At 42.0% G+C, this 16,245-nt stretch overlaps 1 protein-coding gene across 2 annotated transcripts in view; it reads left to right on the forward strand.

Moving 5' to 3' along the window:
- The window catches only part of IGF2 (insulin like growth factor 2), a 58,679-nt gene that overhangs the window by 685 nt on the left and 41,749 nt on the right, over positions 1-16,245 (forward strand). The window lies entirely within an intron of this gene.

The following is a 16,245-nucleotide window of genomic DNA, read 5'->3' on the forward strand; positions in this document are numbered from 1 at the left end:
TGTAGTTGATATTTTTAAAGTGCACAGCCCTGGTTAACATTGCTGCTGTGATGTCAGCGAGAGCATGACATCAGGGGATCTGTGATCAGATATGATCAAAGAATACAATAAATATGTATACTGATAGAAGTTTGCATGCAATGCAAGACTTTCCTTGAGTAGTTGATGTTTTTAAAGCGCACAGACCTGTTAGCATCGGTGACGTGACGTCACCGGCAGTCTCCCTCTAATGACATAGGCTGATCTGTACTTATAAATAATACATTAATAAACGTGCTGTATACTGATTATGGGGCTGGTTGTAGAGAGATATGTACATGTCTTGCAACCTTATTTCGTGCAGTATATATATATATATATATATATATATATATATATATATATATATATTTTAAGGACACAGACCTGTTAGCATTGGTGACGTCACCCACGGCTTTACAGTAGTGACGTCACCTGGCTGACTAGGGCACCTGATTATAAATTATGAAGGAATATTAGAGAGAGCTGTGCATGCAATCTTTTTTTTTGTGTGTAGTTGTTAATTTCAAAGTATACGGATCTGTTCGCATTAAAGCTGTGACGTCACCGACAGCACCACACTAGTGTCACCTAGGTGCATATGCTGATATGGGGATCTGTGATCAGGGTGAAAGACTAACTAGAACACTCTAATTTTTTTTGTTTTTATTGTAATGCTCACAGATCTGTTTTTGAATCTATGTTTGATGTAGATCTATGCCTATATAATGAACTTTGCATTACATAGTAGTTACAGTGACATCATCGCTGCAACTTGTCCCAGTTAGAAGACTCATCTGAGTGTGTTTTCCTCTCTGGGGTTAAGGTTATTAAATATTTTTGTCCATGCAATGTAACACTGTAACTTTATTATGTCATTACAATGTTTCAAATACACAGAGCTGCAGGCAAGTGTTTCTACAATACACACATACAGATGCCTGCCCATAGAATTAATTTTGCATCACAGAGCTATTCCGATGATGTCATGCTGTAATTAGAAGAGTCATCTGTGTATGTTTTCCTTCCTTGAGTTAACCCTCTCCTGGCTGACTGTGACACCATTGAGTTCAGCAGTGCTGGATCATAGGCAAAGGCAATAGTTAGAGTTGCAGTGATGGCAGTGAGTTTCTCGGGGGGACGCTGATTGTGGCTCCTGGTAAATTAGCGGTGCCATTAAATAGGACCTGGTTGCGGAGAGCGATGCTTTGCAGCGCAGGTGCTGCTCTCTGTAGTCTTGGAATGAGGAAAGAGATTGGGAATGGGCAGAAAATAAGACAGATCAGCAATAATGTGTACCCAGGCTCTAGCATCGTTCTACACATTGTCCACTGGGGGGCGACAGAGCCGCGGGCATTTAACGAAATCTGACTTTTTGCTCTGAAGCAAAACTTACAAAATGTAAATGTAGTGAATGTTCAAATGTGTTCAGCAGATTCTGACTCTGCATATTGAAACCGTGATTGATGCCTTTAAGGAGTGTGTTAAATGTTGCTGCCAAACCGAGAATTGTACAGACTTTTTTCTTTTTTTGCATTGTATTAATGTTCGTAAAATATTGCATTGCATAAATCACTTTCTTAAAGGGATACTATTAATGTGATGCCACCATTGCTGAAATCATACAAGGCTGCTGCAGAATGTTGATGTGCATCTGGTTACTTAAAGTAGAAGTGGAGGGAATTCCTTTATTTGTGGGGAGGGTTAGGGTCTCTGCCAGGTTTTACTGCTGTCAGTATTCTCTGTTTTCCTTGGTTTCACCTGGGACAGGAAGTTGGTGGAAATGCATAGCTCCCAACTGTCCCTGATTTGGAACCAAGTCCCTCTGTCCCTCTTTCCTCCTCATTTGTCCCTCATTTTGGTTTGACCTATATAGTTGTACAGTAAAACCTTGATTTGAGAGTACCTTGGTTTGAGAGCATTTTGCAAGACAAGCAGGATTTTTTTAATACATTTTGACTTGAAATGATGTCTTGATATGCAAGTAGCATCATGTCACAACTGAGTATAAAAAAAGAAGAGAGGCGCCTCTAGGTGTAGCAATATGGTTACATTTAATGAAGGTACAACATTTAGCAACTCACATGGTTGATGATTAAAACAGGCACATCTATAAGTATGTAGGCATCCGGGCAAAGCTGTCCACATAGGCCATCCTCCACATTGCCACATCCCTTCCACGCTGTGCTCCATGAGCGGTTCAAGCCTTGCTTTCAGATTGCTCTACTGCAGAGTAGTCTTCCTGGTCACCATTGCAGACTGACAACGGTGAGAGGCAGCGGTGCGGAGGATGGTCTATTTGGATTACAAGTATATTTCCGGAACAAATTATGCTCGCAATTCAAGGTTTTCACTGTATATAAAAAGCACTATGTATCTTTCAAAAAGTGTTTCCAAGTGCTAAACCTTTAGAGCCCTTGCACACTGGGGCGGGGGGCGGCGTCGGTGGTAAAACGCCGCTATTATTAGCGGCATTTTACCGTCGGTATGCGGCCACTAGCGGGGCGGTTTTACCCCCCGCTAGCGGCCAAGAAAGGGTTAAATACCACCGCAAAGCGCCTCTGCAGAGGCGCTTTGCCGGCGGTATAGCCGCGCCGTCCCATTGATTTCAATGGGCAGGAGCGGTAAGGGAGCGGTACACACACCGCTCCTTCACCGCTCCGAAGATGCTGCTGGCAGGACTTTTTTTACCGTCCTGCCAGCGCATCGCTCCAGTGTGCAAGCCCTCGGGGCTTTCACACTGGAATGAAAGCAGCGGCACTTTCGGGGCGGTTTGCAGGCGCTATTATTAGCGCAATAGCGCCTGCAAACCGCCCCAGTGTGCAAGGGCTCTTATTCCAATTTCTAAATGGTTGCATTTGTAAATTTCAAAAGCCAATATAAAGGAATAGTAGCGGTAAAAAAAAGCACTTGTGGGTTTACCTAATCATGTTTTTCGTATAATTCTCCTTTAAGGGGGCCTGGCAAGGGGTGTGTCTCTCAATCCCACCTTAAAAAGTTGGGAGGTATGGAAATGTACCAAAAAAGACAAACAATAAAACACTTTAATTAGGCCCCTTTTGCACTGAGGCGCTTCTAAACTGCCAGTAAAACACTGAGCGTTTTTGAAGAGCTTTTCAGGTGCTTTTGAAGAGTTTTTCAGGCGCTTTTGAAGATCTTTCCATTTATTCCAATGAAGAGGGGTGTTTTTTTCACCTCTGCCCAGTGCACTGCCCCAGTGTGAAAACGTTCATTGATTTTAATGGCAATAGGTTTTCGTGAGCTTTTCAGGCACTTTTTTAAGCATGAAAGCACCTCAGTGTGAAAGGGGTCTTAGATTTGGTAAGGATTAGACTCTGCTTTTTACCGTTAACTGTGTTCTTGTTTGGAAGGTTTCCCCTCATTTCCTGTTTGGGTGATGGCAACTAACTTTTAAGAGGCTGTCCAAGCCCCATCTGCATTGAACCGCGCATTACAAAGCATCTTGTGCCAGTGTATGTGTACATTATGGGAGCAGTTCCTATAAGGTTCAGTGATTCCTATGTGAAGCAGGTGGGGGCACTCTTGCAGTGATGAGTGCAGACCATTGCAAATGCAGCTCATACGCTGTACTAAACACCCATCAACAGCCCTACCAGAGACACAAAAAGCAATACAAACCTGATAGAAGCTCCCTGCTTTATATAAAACCTAAAGCGTTTCTCTCCCCACCCAAACTTTTTGTTAGCTGGTTAGCTGAGGAATGTTAAAGATTGCTGGCAGGGGACAGGTTTTTCAACTCAGCTGTAGCTGCTTTCTAAAGAAGCATAGTATAATAAGACTTTGCACACTTTTTATTTTGACGTACTTGGAATGTATTTAGCTGATATGAACTGAATTTCAATTGGTCCCTGTTAGTTTTTTAATGCTGTCTTTGCTCCCGCTGGAGAGATTCACCTTATTCATACTGGTGACAATTGTCTCCAGTACAGAAAGTGATGGGAAATCCAACATTTGTTGAGTTGTCACTGGACAGAAGGAAAGGAGAAAGCTTCCAATAGGCGCATTTGTTCTGGTGACAATTAAGACCCCATTTACACATTATTGTGTGCGTTTTTTTGCACATTTTACGTGCGTCATGTATAGGGCGGCCCAATCCTACCAAAGAAGCTCCCAAACCTTTTCAGGCATAGAGCTTTGTGTGTTTTTTTACCACGCATTTTGGCATGTTTGTTGCATATCACGGCAAAATGCGCATCTGCTGACTGCTTTTGGGGTGCCATTAAGAATTAATGGCACTGCAAGTGCGACACGTATTTTTCATGCGTTTCTAAGTGTTTCTGCATGTTTTCTCGGAATGAGCAGGTGTAAATGGGGCCTTAGAGTGGATTTCTTTGGGAATGAAAGTGAAGGAACATCCTCTCAATCGGATATAAAATAGACCGGGGGTAGAACCTGGGGCCCTCCAACTGCTGTGGAACTACATTTCCCATGAGGCATTGCAAGGCTTGGCAGTTACTCCCAGAGGCATGATGGGACTTGTAGTTCTGCAACAGCTGGAGGGCCCCAGGTTGCCTACCCCTGCAATAGTAAAACAAAACAAGAAAAAAAAATGGCGGGCGCCTTATACTACCTGCAAAAAAAAAAAAAAAATGGCAAACGCCTTATCCCACCTACTCTATCCAAAACTAAAGTAAAAAGTTTTGGTTTTATAAAATGTTTAAAATAAAGTTTAGGCCACACTTCTACTTCAAACAACAAATTTACAATGGGCGCATAAGTGACCCACACTTTGTAAGGCAGTATTTTTCAAGGGGCAGGTAGGAAATTGGTGGCACCCCACCTCTTCCCCTGTAAATGAACCGCCGTGCTCTCCGCCTGCCTCCCTGAGGCTGTGTGTACCGTGAACTGCAGCTGATCTGAGAGCCTGTGTGTGTGAGAGAGAGAGAGAGTGGATTGAGGGCCCCTTGGCTAATTCATTTCTAGGAAAACGCTTGTTTTCTCTGCCCTTTGAAGTGCTGCTTTGTATAAGGATTGTGAGCCCTTGTGACGTGTCTGCACAGAGCATGCTTGTTACACTGTGAGTGTCACAGATAAAACATGCACGCAGATTCTGCTAACTGCTGACTCAAGATTCCTAGTAGGGAGCTCTTCCCACACAGACACCAAACACATGGCACAGATCTGTCTACGGGTTATTCCCTGCAGCCGATTAACCCCCGGCCTGCCAGACGCTTTCTAGCAGCAAGAGTTTTTTTTTTCTCTCTGAGCTTTCTGGGAAATGTTTGGGAATTCAATCCAGAGAGGTCTCTTTTTTCAACCCATCATCTTCTGTTTTGCTTCAGTTTGTAGGTGGTCTTTGAGGGGCTGTACGTACAGTTTGACTAGGGGAAGAATAATGACATTTGGAGGATAATTTATGGAAGGGGATAAAGGAGGGAGGAGGAGGTCGGATGTGTGTATGCAATCTAAATGTGGGGCTAGTTTTTTTTTTTTTTTAAGTGCGGGATAGACATGCATGCACCTATGGGATGAGCATGCCTGACTATACAGTCTATTCTAACTAGGCCACATAATGCATGTGATGTATAACCACCGTAAACATACGGGCATGCATGAGAACTTTTCACTGATGTATATCCTAAACTTATATTTAAAGTTTTTTTTTTTTAGTGTATAGAACCCTTCATATCAGGATTGTAAGCTCTTACTAGAAGGTCCCTCTTAACCTCTTCTATCTTTTTACATAGTAACTGTACAGTCTTCCTTTAGATTGCACAGTGCTGTGAAAACTGTTGGCGCTATATAAATCCTGTATAATAATAATAATATCAGTTATAGTCATATTAAGAATCTGATGGTTACACCTTTAATAATAATCTATCTTTAATTAACTTTTTTGTTAAAGCAGAGTTCCGCCCAAAAGTGGCAGATGCTATCTGCCTCCTCCCTCCTCTGGTTCCACATTTTGCACCTTTCGGGGGGGGGCGGGTACCTGTTTTTGACAGGTACCTGTCCCCACTTCTGAGAGAGCTTGCCATGGCGAGATCACTCGGAAATTGGTCCCCCTCTTCCTCCCCCGCCAACGGGCCATTCATAAAGCACAGCGTACTTCGCACATGTGCAGTAGGGAACTAGCGGAGAAGCCTAAAGTTTCCAGTTTCCCTTACAACGAATGGAGGCGGCAGCACCCAAGAGCCAATGGAAACATTGGCTGGGGTGCTGATATTGCTGGATCCCAGGACAGGTAAGTGTCCTAATAATAAAAGTTAGCAGCTACAATATGTGTAGCTGCTGACTTTTAATTTTTTGCTGGGGGGGGGCGGAACTCCGCTTTAAATAACAAATATGTTATACTTACCTGCTCTGTGCCACGGTTTTGTACAGAGCAGCACCGATCCTCCTCTTCTCATGTCTCTCTCCTGGCCCCTCCCTACTGTCGAGTGCCCCCAGAGCAAGCAGCTTGCAATGGGGTAACCCAAGCAGGTGAGCTCCCAAAGTGCTGCTCTCCGTGTCCATTCAGACACAGAGCCACGACTTGGCCCCACCCCTCTCTCTCCTCATTGGCTGTCTGGCTGTGATCGACAGCAGAGGGAGCCAATAAGGACGGAGAGTCCCTAAAGAGCTGATGATCTCGTGCACATCACTGGATCGAGAGGGAGCTCAGGTAAGTAAAAGGGGGGCTGGGGGGGACTGCTGCACACAGAAGGTTTTTTTTACCTTCATGCATAGAATGCATGAAGGTAAAAAACACCTTCAGCCTTTAGAACCACTTTAAATCAAAGACAGGTTTAAAGGGCTGGAATAACATGCAAGCTGGCCATAGACACTAGAGGGCGATTGAATATGGTAGCAATGCATTCCAATACACAAACGGTTGCTGCCAGTGACCGTTCATGATTAGTCTATGCATTAGTCTAGCGCAATATTGCTAATATGCGCAGCACCCATGTGGACTATATGTAAAGTCTACTAGCTCACTGAATTGCAGTGTGGATCAAGTACCAAGATAAACTGTATAAGAAAACCAGGGAAAGAACCTGAAAGAAGAGGTACTTAACAAGATCAAAGTAGTATGACTTATACATACCCCCCAACTTTTCTGAGATGAGTAGAAGGGACAGCTCTTAGCACAAAATACATAGGCAAAGGTCGCACTCCTGCCATACCCCCAGCTACGTGGAACACAAAGATTGCACAACATATCAATGGTTTAAGCCACTAGTGCTGATTTTCAAGATAATTGATATCATGCTGCTGGATCTGCCAAGTGACGTTAGACCTGAACTATGCAAGCACCATCAGACGGGAAGTCAATTAGCCACAGGTCAAGTGTTCTACGGAGCGGCTGATTTAGAGGCTGATTGAAGGTTACCTAAACCAGGGGTAGGCAACCTTGGCCCTCCAGCTGTGGTAAAACTACAAATCCCATCATGCCTCTGCCTCTAGGAGTCATGCCTGTGATTGTTAGGGTCCTGCAATGTCTCATGGGACTTGTAGTTTCAAAACAGCTGGAGGGCTGAAGTTGCCTACCCCTGGTTTAGTGCATTGACCAGAAATAGGGACAGCTGAGGAGGAACAAGGCAAATAATTTAGTTCCAAAAGAGGGACAGTCCCTCCCTATGAGGGACAGTTGGGATATACTGTATGTCTAGATAGATTCAGGGGAGGCATGCTACAACACCTTTGCTGCCAGCTCATTGGGTAAAAAACAATACTTATTGGATATGATTTTCTAACTTGTCCAATCCCTATTTCCCCCCAATACTCTTTGCCCCCCAGTGCCTGTGGGTACCCTGCTAACACAAAGTCAATGACAGAAAACAGAAGACAGTCTAAGCTGGAAGTATTACAGAGAAAATTATATGGAATGCAGAGGCATCATAAAACCTCCAATAGCAGATTCTGCAAACGACTTCTAATTAGGCCTTGTTGTTAAATGGCCCCTCATAAACAATGTAGAAGCAATATATTTCTTGAGTCTTTTTTTATTTTTAACTACCAGAATCATACTTAAGCCATAATCCATAATTTCTGCTGTGATAGAGTTACCTTCGCAAAAAGTGGTCACAATATAGTATGGAAAGATGGCAATCAGTTAGACACCAAACCCCCGTATACTAGAGGGTCCAAAAGACCTCCTAAGCGAGATGTACATAATATCCATGTCATGTTTGGTCTTTAAAGAATTTTAATTTCACCTTCTTAAATGGTAGGTTGTTTTTATCCATGTCATGTTTGGTCTTTAAAGAATTTTAATTTCACCTTCTTAAATGGTAGGTTGTTTTTGGGATTGTAAAATTTTGTCAGGTGGAAATAAAGATGCATTTAGAATAGTTGGCAGTATGGGTGTATCTGATGAGCATAATAAAACATTCTGTAACACTGTTACATTCCCGTATGAGCGTGGCAGCAAATGTTACATGCATTTCTAAAAGTATAGAAGTGTAACTTGTGGTGGTGGCTAGTTTGCGTATTTAAAGGGTTAACTGCTCCGATAACCTGACTCTGTTGACAATCATTCTCAATCTGCTGGTGGTTAGATTTTTTTCACCAAGGTTGTGGCTGTTTTCTAAAGAAAATGAACTGTGAGACCTTTGCATAAATTTTGTTTTGATGGGTTTTTTGTTTTTTGGGTTTTAAGCCTCATTTGGGTTTTAAGCCTAGAAGCTCAGTCAGGGCTTGATTTAATATTAGGCACAGTAAGAAGCATAGGCGAAGAGGAGGCTTTATTCCTTTTATCTTTAGGGTTTTGAGACACACATTTTTTTCTCCAACATCATTAAAAATACTGGCATCTATTAAAGATTATTTGCCCAGTCCCAATACTCTAAACTGGGTAAGGAACAATAACACAAGAAAATGCCCTGTGCAAAAGAGGTGGCCCTAGAAAGTGGATACTCATTTGGGCTCCAAAGGTTGTGTACCTATTGGCTTCTTCCTTGGGCTCAGTACAGATGGAGGATCAGTGAAGTGTACATCTGAGCTATGCTAAAACAAACACTGCGGTCTTAAAATATATTTAAGCCCTATAACACAAATGTAATACTATGCAGCTTATCTGTTTTTAGATTAGGGTAGCTGCATTAGTTTTCTTTTTTCAGGCTTTTTTATTTTAACCTGAGGATACTGTTCTAGAGTGACAACTCTTACCTGCTACATGGTGTCTATATAGGAGCAGTGTTGTCTCCCTCAGACAGGACTACAGAGAACCTTCCATCTCATAGGTTGGAGGTGATTTGCAGTCCCCAAATTTCATTTATACACTGATATGATAGCATATGACATCCAGCTGGATAAGCCGCCCCGGGGACGTGCAGCGCAGCAATCTGTGGTGCTGTGTGTCACTCTGACACACCGCATCTCTGATTGTAATAAAGAGCCTATGATGTAGGCTCTTAACCATGTGATCAGCTGTGACCAATAACAGCTGATCACAGCGGTAACCAGGACATGTCGGTAAATGGCTTTCCACTGTTTGTGCTGACAGGAAGAGCCGATCGGCGGCTCTCCTGACAGAGGGGGGTTTCTGCGCTAATAATCAGTGCATTGATTATTAGCGCAGCCTCCATCAGAGGTGCCCACCAAAATGCCAATCAGTGCCCACCAAAGGCCAATTAATGCCCATCAAAGTGCCAATCAGTGCCCATCAAAATGCCAAAATGTGCCCATCAGTAGCGTATGTTGGTGCCCTTCACAGTAATCAGTAATGACTATCAGTTCCTCCTCATCAGTGCTGCCTATCAGTGCCATCTATTAGTGCCCATTAGTGCCACCCATCAGTGCTGCCTGTCAGTGCCACCTATCAGTGCCCACCAGTGCTGCATATCATTGTAGCCTATCAGTGCCCACCAGTGCTGCATATCAGTGCTGCCTATCAGCGCTGCATATAAGTGGCTCCTCATCAGTACCCATCAGTGCTGCCTATTGGTGCCCATCAGTGCTGCATATAAGTGCCTCCTCATCGGTGCCACCTCATCAGTGCCGCCTCATCGTGCCTGTCAGTGAAGGATAAAACACAATTTTATAACAGAAACAAAGGAAACATATTTTTTTCAAAAATTTCGGTCTTTTCTAGTTTGGCAAAAAATAAAAAACCCAGTGGTGATCAAATACCACCAAAAGAAAGCGCTATTTGTGGGAAGAAAATGATAAAAAAAAATGATAAAAATTTAGTTTGGGTACAGAGCTGAGGCTTTCAATCACATGCTGTGTGCTGGAGATCCCTCCCAGTCACCTTTTTTCTCTTGGTGTCAGGAAAACTTGTCAAAAGTGACTGATAGCAGAGGAACAAAGCAGCAGACAGAAATGACACTTAAGCCCCATACACACTATCAGATTTTCTGCTGATTTTTTCCTCCGGATTTACCAAAACCATGTAGTGCAAGGGCCTGCCTGATTGCATACACATTGAAACTCCTAAGGTTTGACCTCATATTATATGGTTTTGGTAAATCTGAAGGAAAAAATCAGCATAAAATCTGATAGTGTGTATGGGGCTTTAGTGCTTTTAATTGAGACAAGTACACACGATAGAGGGGTGTGCTTTGTTTATATTTCATGTCTGAGGTTTACAACCACTTTAACCACCTCCCACCCATGCTATAGCTGTGTCCTTTGGACACAGCTGTTCACAGATCGGTGTAAAGAGCCAACCAGAGGGGCTCTTTACCATGTGACCATCTGTGTCCAATCATAGCTGATCACAGTTTAAACAGGATTTGTCGGTTATTGGCAGTCTTCTTTATTATAAATGATAAATATTAATTTGCTTTGAAACCCTGTTTCATGAGACTATTCCTTTTTTTTAAATATAACATTGTTTCAATATTAAATAAAAAAACCTCCAAACATATATCAAATACATTTGGAAAATAAGTTTTGCCAACTTAAAAAAATTGAGTAAATTCCAACTTTAAACTATGGTTCCAGACAAGTGGTGTAGTGGTGTAGTGGTTTAGTGGTTTAATGGTTTAATGGTTGGCACAGTGGTGTAGTGGTTAGCACTTTTGCCTTGTAGCAAAGGGGTTGCTGGTTCAAATCCCGACCACTACATTATCTGCATTGTGTTTGCATGTTCTCCCTGTGACTGTATGGGTTTCCTCCCACACTCAAAAGACATGCTGGTAGAGTAATTGGTTCCTGTCTAAATTGGCCCCAGTATGTGTATGTATGAATGTGAGTTAGGGATCTTAGCTTGTATGTTCCTTGAGTGCAGGGACTGATGTGAATGTATGTAAAGTGCTGTGTAAATTGACAGTGCTATATACGTACCCAAAATAAATCAATAAGTTACTGTATGTATTCTTATGCCGCGTACACACGAGCGGAATTTCCGTCAGAAAGAGTCCGATGGGAGCTTTTCAGCGTATATTCCAACCGTGTGTATGCCCCATTGGACTTTTTCTGTTGAAAATTCAGACAGAAAACATGTTCTATATTTTTCCCACGGAACAAATTACTATCGGAAAAAACGATCGTCTGTATGCTGTTCCGACACACCAAAAACGACGCATGCTCTGAAGCAAGTACGAGACGGAAGCTATTGGCTACTGGCTATTGAACTTCCGTTTTCTAGTCCCGTCGTACGTGTTGTATGTCACCGCGTTCTGGACGGTCGGAATTTGGTGTGACCGTATGTTTGCAAGACAGCTTGAGCAGAATTCCGTCGGAATTCTGTCCGAAAAACCTTTGGAGTTTATTCCGACGGCAAAACCGGTCGTGTGTACAGGGCATTAACTTAAACCTATGGTCTAGAAACGGAAAAAAATTAAGTAGGCTTTGAACCTAAGGTCTACTCTAGAAACTGGAAAAATTGAGTTGGCTTTACAGTCTATAAATTGGAAAATTTGACTTGGCTTTACTTAAAACTATAGTTCCAGACAAGTTAAGGAATGTATTCCTAACTTAAAACACTATAGTCTATAAACTGAAAAAAACTGAGTTGACTTTAGTTAAAACAAGACATGAAACGTCTAATGAGTAGGACAGGAATAAGTTCAGTTGACAGTACTTAAAAAAGCTGATGCTAATAGTTGCCTCAATTTTTTTGAGTAGACCCAGCACAATATTTTTTACAGTGTAGGGTTTACAAACATTGTAAGTCATATTGGTGGTGCTGTCCTCATTAGATTCAATGCTTTGTAAAACATGGGAAAAGGTGCACCAAGATTCACAAAGTCATTAGATGGGCATCTGCATTAAACACACATGTACATTATTTAGCTTAATCTTTTATAACCTGTTGTGTTCTGTTCTGCTTTATAGTACCATTCTGTGCTTCTCCCTGCTGTCCTTAAAGGTTCAATGACACAGAATAGCTTTCTTAAATTCTGCGCCAGTCAAGAAAGTATGGAGTGACTCCAGTACCTATATTCCACCACAGTCCTGAAAGTACTAGATACATTGCTCTGTAAGCATCTGCTTAGCACTGGGCTCAAAATAACACACAGTTCCCCTAGTTCAAATTAGAATTTACAACATGCATTTGGATGTGTTTGCAGAACACTGCGAGCAAAGTAATTTAACTTTCCTGGGTTATTATCTTGGCATCTGCGTTGTAATGTTATGTATAGTGTATGCATAGTTACTAGCTTACACATACTTCTAGGCTGAAATATAATACTCAGGGCCAGTTATGTTCACTTTACCACCTCCAGCGCTGTGTATCAAATGGAATGTGTAGGAATTTAGTTTCACAAACTTCCCCAAGACAGAATAACAGTCCTGTCTGCTTAGACCAGGCCAGTTGTTGACCCGACCAGTTGTAGCGGTGCAAATATTTTGCTTATTGAAGCATTGTACATTTGAAAGCACTGCTATTGCAGTGGCATAGGGCATTTTGTGTCTCACTGATGTCAATAAATTATTATTCAGTGAAATGTAGTCCTAAAGATGGGTAATCTTTAAGAGGGTTTGATGATATTCTTTAGCTACGAATTAAAGTGTATCTAGAATATCTATAGAACACCCTTGCTTTAATCACATAAGACTGCCGCAGAGTGCTTTTGGCTACTTAAAATAGAAGTCTAGCCAAGGATTTTTTTTTTTTAGTTTTGGATAGAGTGGAGAAGGATTAGAGGCTCTTACAGATTTTTATTGCAGTCTGTGTCTCTGCTAGTGGGGAGTCACTCTTTCTGTTTGCCCCAGTGACCATTGTCACAGGGACAGAGTTATGGGAACCTCACAATTTTTGGGTTGTCACTGAGACAGGAAGTGAAGGGTAAATTTCCAACCTTACCCTCTTAGATACCTGTTCCCCTGGTAGATGTCTAGGAGATTTTCTATCATTTTGCAGAGATTTATTTTTGCTTCCTGTTGTGTCTTCGGGACAGAAAGTAAGGAATTCTTCTCAATGGGACAGCAAAAACAATGATGAAGGTGTTACCAATTTCCCACTCTATCAAAAAAAAAAAAAAAGTTTTGACAATAGATACACCTTAACCACTTCCCATCCTGCCCATTATCATATGATGTCCGCAGGAGGGATCTCCCATCATGGTCCTGGGCTTCCTGGCCGTCTGGGAGGTGCGCGCACGCCCCCGCCGCATCACTCGGGAGCCGATGCACGTATCCAGTGGCCACGATGTCCGCCGGGCACCCACGATTGCCCGTTAACAGAGCAGGACCGTGGATCTGTGTGTGTAAAAATAAATATCTCTATGTGAGGGGAATTCCCATCTCAAACAGTTGTCCCCAGAATACAGTAGATTTCCCTATTGTAAGCTTTGCCTGTACCTCTTGCTAAGGGTCTAACTTTAGCCCACTCTATATAAAAATAAAAGATTTTGCTTAGAGATACACTTTTAAAGAGTTTTGCTCCCCCTCAAAAAACAAAAATAGAAGTCAGCAGCTACAAATACCCAAAACCAGGTACCTGCTCCCACCCGAAAGGTACCAATGGAGGGGTAGAGGATGCAGACAAGCGGAGCTCTGCTTTAAGTTCAGAACAGTTTGCCCACCTGTAAATTTCACTTGTTTCTGGTCAAATAAAGACAGTCCAGTAATCTCATTACATAAACATGGACAAGCTGCAGTGTCCGTTTGACATATGATACGGCTGTTCTGGCTGGCAAAATGTATGTATTTATTTACTACAGACTATAGTACCAACATTTTAACTGCTTCAGCCCCGGAAGATTTTACCCCCTTCATGACCAGAGCACTTTTTGCAATTCGGCACTGCGTCGCTTTAACTGACAATTGCGTGGTCATGCAACGTTGTAGCCAAACAAAATTGACGTCCTTTTTTTCCCACAAATAGAGCTTTCTTTTGGTGGTATTTGATCACCTCTGCGGTTTTTATTTTTTGCGCTATAAACAAAAAAATTTTGAAAAAAACACAATTTTTTTTACTTTTTGCTATAATAAATATCCCCCAAAATATATAAAAAACAAATTTTTTACTCAATTTAGGCTGATATGTATTCTTCTACGTATTTTTGGTAAAGAAAAAAAAAATCGCAAGAAGCGTGTATTGATTGGTTTGCGCAAAAGTTATAGCGTCTACAAAATAGGGGATAGTTTTATGGCATTTTTATGATTTTTTTTTTTTTTATTGGTAATGGGCGATCTGCGATTTTTATCGTGACTGCGACATTATGGCGGACACATCGGACACTTTTGACACTATTTTGGGACCATTGTCATTTATACAGCGATCAGTGCTATAAAAATGTACTGATTACTGTGTAAATGACACTGGCATTAAGTGTGTCCTAGGGAGTGATTCTAACTGTTGGGGGGATGGGCTACCACTCACATGACAGTGATCACTGCTCCAGATGACAGGGAGCAGTGATTTCTGTCATGTCACAAGGCAGAATGGGGAAATGCCTTGTTTACATAGGCATCTCCCTGTTCTGCGGCTCCGTGACACGATCGCTGGGAGACCAGCGAACATCGAGTCACACTGTACGTGGCTGGCGCGCTCACCCGCTAGCCCTACCAATTAAAGGGGACATACAGGTACGCCTATTTGCCCACCACTGCCATTGTGCCGACGTATATCAGTGTGTAGCGGTCGGCAAGTGGTTAAGCAGTGATTTACATATTGTGATTCAGATCATTCTCTGCCCTCAAAGGGCTTACAAGTTAAGGTCCCTATCTCACATGCATACTTACACAAGCCAATATACCTTTGGAATGTGATAGGAAACCAAAGTACACAGAGGAAACCAACACAAGCACAGGGAGGGCATGCAAACTCTATGCAGGTGGTATACTATTTGGGATTCGAACCAAGCACCTTGATTCTGCAAAATGAAAGAGATATGGTTTGGTGGTTGGATTTGAGTCAACTTTTGCATATATTACAAAGTGTATATTAAAAGAGTTGAGCAGATCTAGTTTTCCTGATGGATTATAGGCCAACAAAAAAACGTATTTTACCTTTATTGGTTTTGAATACTCTTCTGGGGGTCAAGGTTGTTAGTAAATCATCCCTATGATGTATACACTTGGTAATTTTATAACTCTAAATCAGGCTTGTCAAGGAATTTTGTTGTTTGTACCCCTAGCTTTCCAGAGACCTCACAGGGATATTAAATTATTACATCATATGTTTAATGAGATCCGGCAGTGGAAGTGTATTTGGATAACACTCACCTCAAATTACAGTTTAAATAACAAAATGCAAGGCAGTGCCAGCAATAAGTTAGAACAAAGTCTGGACACTATATGGCCAGAGGTATACCATTCAGTATTTTTTTGTGGATTACATTTTTGTTAGAGTAAATGAATACATCAGATCACACAGCAAAATACCCCACAAATACAAAGCTATAATTGATTACGAGGCAGTTGATCGATACAGCATTAGTTCTCTCTGTACTCTCTTAGTCTTTTCCAGCATCTCTTTGGCTTAGAGGACCTGGGAGTCCACCCTAGTGTAGTTTAAAGTGAACACAGGTTTTCTGGCATGTTGTAAACTTAACTTGCTGTAGTAAATCACGTCCTGGGTCTGAGTTAACTATACGTGGGCAGAATGTCCTGCTCTTCTGGGTTCATATTGCAGACTGCTTTATGTCTTTTTGTGTGGCCGGGCCTACAGCTGGCAAGCGGAACATGTTACAAGCTTCAGAACTTGGTTATATCCCTTTGTTTGCATAGATATCCACAGAGAGCCGTAATCGATATATGTCACAGAAGGTGAAATTCATTGAGTAATTACAGGCAGTTCTGTCTTCTAGAACAGCACATACCACCTTTTAAACTGAGTTAGCCTGTTCTGTTCCGGCAGGAGAACCTCACAGGGATTAGCCTAGTAAC

Source organism: Aquarana catesbeiana, linkage group LG11, assembly GCF_042186555.1.
Source record: "Aquarana catesbeiana isolate 2022-GZ linkage group LG11, ASM4218655v1, whole genome shotgun sequence".
Lineage (NCBI taxonomy): Eukaryota > Metazoa > Chordata > Amphibia > Anura > Ranidae > Aquarana > Aquarana catesbeiana.